The following is a 3,492-nucleotide window of genomic DNA, read 5'->3' as shown; positions in this document are numbered from 1 at the left end:
TTTGTGGGTGTGCATCTAAAAATGCAGAAGACAAAATGGAAGCTCTTAAGAGGAACTGTTACAACAAGGACTTATTTCTGAGACTTTTGAAAACTGCTGAGATCTCCTTGTCATCTTCTAAATCTGAAGTAAGAAACTTTCAAAAAATGCAATGCTAACAGGACCAGGAGTGTCTTTCAATTTACCAGACATCAAGGAAACAGTAGACATTTTTCTAGTAGTGTATTGTCATGCAGAGAAGTTTAAACTATTTGGTTTCCCTAAATACTGAGAATAGGGGTTTGCTATTGGGTGATGGGAAGTGGACCCTGAGGTGGGGAGGGGAGAACATATGGAGCATATAGCCTGGCATATCATTGTGCTATCCACACGGAAGATGATGGGGGAGAGTAGAAACTCTGCCTTTCTTGCTTTGAGTTTGACTTGGATTATAATCATGGAATGAAGGTAGTAGCCCTTGGCAAATTGTGGTTTGAACTTGCTGGAATTAGATAGTACATGCAGACCTAGCACCAGAGTACACTTTGACATCTGTACGGTCAGTCTGGCTTTTTCTAGATTCCACGGGATTTGGAGTTCTTATCTCTACCTTCAGATTTCCATCTGTAGTGTGAAATTATGAGTCTCCAAAGATGAGGTTAAGGTGATTTTGCCCCTTAAAATAAAGCCCACAGTGTCTCTCTAGGCATTATATAGTATTCTTCTGTTGGGGGCACTTGAGATAATATGTGTGAGCATGCTTTATAAACTGTAAAGTTTATCTAGAATCTAGATAAAAGTTTTGTAGCTACTGCATGGTTTAATGAAGCTTTGCAATGAAAGGAGAATTGTGATTGTGACTGAACTGCAATTCTCAGTCTGGAGCCCACTTTCAATTAGGTTTATAGTTTCATCAATTTCCTATTTAATTGTTTTAAGTCATCCAAGTGTCAGGCAATGTTCTTGTATTCTTTCTTTCATTAAGCAGAACAAATACTTAAGTTTAATGTAAAAGTTGACATAGAGAAAATATTTTTGTTTTTAGGACATTAAAAGACAGATATTTGGAAAAAGGCTGTTAAAACATTTTGGATTCTGGCTAAGTCCATGGCTTTCACCAGCTGTCCCCCTAGTTTGTCTCTCAGCTTCCTCCCTTCTTCAAGAGCCTGTATTGAAGCTTTCCTCACTGAAGTCGGTTCGTCCAGTGGCTCCATGTGTTGGATGTCTAGAGAGGGTTATGTCACTTTATTTTTAGACTCATAGTGACTTAAAAAATTAAGAAATTATCCTAATACATTAGCAAAATTATGGCATATTTTTTAAAATTATGTCTGCTTATTCATACTTAGATGTAGTTTGTTTTTATAGTTTTATTTTTGTATACAGATTCACTTAACAAGCACTAAATGTCTAGGCCAGTTTCAGGTAACTGTAGCACCTTTGAAAGTAACTTATATTGTCTGAAGCTGGGATGCTGCAGCCCAGTCTGGAGCAAAATTGGAAATAACATCTTTCTAAAGACAGGCTCGGGCTTCCCCAGTGACTCCGTGGTAAAGAATCTGCCTGCAATGCAGGAGATACAGGTTCAATCCCTGGGTTGAGAAGATTCCCCTGGAGTAGAGAATGGTAACCCACTCCAATATTCTTGCCTGGGTAATCCCATGGACAGAGAAGCCTGGTGGGCTACAGTCCGTGGATCCACAAAAGAACTGAACATGACTTAGTGACTTAACAACAACAACAAAGACAGGCCTAGAAATCCTAGTCCAAGCATTTAAGATATTTCCTTTCTTGGGGAGCAGGTCTCAGTTACACCTGGCTGCTAGGCAATTGTTCACAGGGGATAGCCAAGAAAACAGTGCAGGCCACCAAAAACTAGACCAACCCATCCACCTCATGTATTGGTACAGGTTTCACAATGCAAATCACAGAACCTTTGTAGGATATGTGTGCCATCAAAAATGGAATCACTGCCTCTGGTAAGCCACCAGCTATGTGAGTCTGTGACACAGGTAAGATGGGTTGAAAAGGAATATTTGCTATTAGGCCACAGAAAGCAGCGTTCAGTCCAATATATGTTGATCCATTTTCAAGGAGATTCCTTTCTGCTTCCAGTAGTTGGTTGATTTTTCTGATTAGAATATCAATTAAGTTCTCCTTGACAGTATCATCTGGTTCATGATGTTCCATCTTGAGCTTTTCCCTCTTCTCCCAGCAATCTTCCTCGGTCTTCTTCAGCCACACAAGGGCTCACTCAAGCCTTTGCTCAACTCACCCAGGCACAGCCATCTTTTGGCTTATTTTCATTGTTCATACCTAACAAATGAACACCCTTGACACAAAGGAATAGATATTTTAAAAACTTAAGTTGATGCACTTAAGTTTGATATACTGGGCATAAAGGTGATTAAGACATAATAATTCCTCAAGGAATTCTCAGTCCAGCAAACTGTAAAATAATATATGATAAATAATTGCACATAATTGTTGATAAGATTACCCAACCAGAAAGTACTTCTATTGCATCATCTTTTTTCACAGAGAAGGTCAAAACTTCAAACCGAAATTCTTTCCTATGTGGAAACCTAGACCAAGGAAACTCTCGACCCCTTCACGGACCCTGAGTGCACTGGGCTGGCTATTCACCTCCCCAGGGACCCACTCTCTGGGCCATTGAGGTTGCTGGAGAATATGCAGCCACATTCTTTTCACTGTGATTTTCAAGGTGACAGTGTGAGTTGCCATTTCACAACTGGGAAAGTCCCATTGTCTCCTTGCCCATCAGTGGTGCTGAAGCTTTTTTCAAAGCAGTTCTCTCACTTTGAAAGCTCTTTTCATGTTTCAAAATACCAGAGAGAGCAAACTGATGCTAAATTGCATAAGCTGTAGAGCAATCCATCGGACTAGGGGAAAAAAAAAGTTGGTCTGGCTATTTTGTTCCACTCTGCACAGATAACACTCAATATCCTAATGGAACTAAAATACATTACTGTCTAGGAGAGAGGGAGACTACAATAACAAGTAGTCAATTTTCCCTCCTGAAAAACTTCTTTTTGAGAAGACATACTGAATACATTCTACACAAATCCTAGTTCCTATTTGCACATTGTAATGCTTCAATATATTTGAGGGTTTTTTGACCTCATGAGATACCTCCCAATCTGTGCCTTGTGTATGTCCTGTCTCACCATCAACTCAGAGCAATTGGAAGAGACTAAGAGATTCAGTTCTGAAAAACAAACCTCATCATAATGGAAAATCCAATTAACTTTAGATACAGTAGCCACATACCAATAACAACACTGTAATTTTGACTTCTATGAAAATGACTTAGCTGTTCATTGGGTAGCATGTCAAAAATTAAACAATGCCACTTATTTTCCTTGTCTTGAGATCTAACACTACCTGGTGAATTAGAAGACCAACTACTGATATACATTTAACTAGATTTCATGCCTGGAATCTTTGTGTTTTACTGATTTATTTTGTATGTTCTGGGGTGAAGGAAAATAA

At 39.1% G+C, this 3,492-nt stretch overlaps 1 pseudogene; it reads right to left on the bottom strand.

Moving 5' to 3' along the window:
- Positions 1–1,381: 1,381 nt before the first annotated feature.
- On the bottom strand, positions 1,382–2,227 carry LOC122688322 (annotated as a pseudogene).
- Between the last annotated feature and the right edge of the window lie 1,265 nt (positions 2,228–3,492).

This window comes from Cervus elaphus, chromosome 33 (assembly GCF_910594005.1).
Source record: "Cervus elaphus chromosome 33, mCerEla1.1, whole genome shotgun sequence".
NCBI classification, from domain to species: Eukaryota; Metazoa; Chordata; class Mammalia; order Artiodactyla; family Cervidae; genus Cervus; species Cervus elaphus.
Note: the sequence above shows the minus strand (reverse complement) of the source record. Positions and strands in the feature narration are given on the sequence as shown.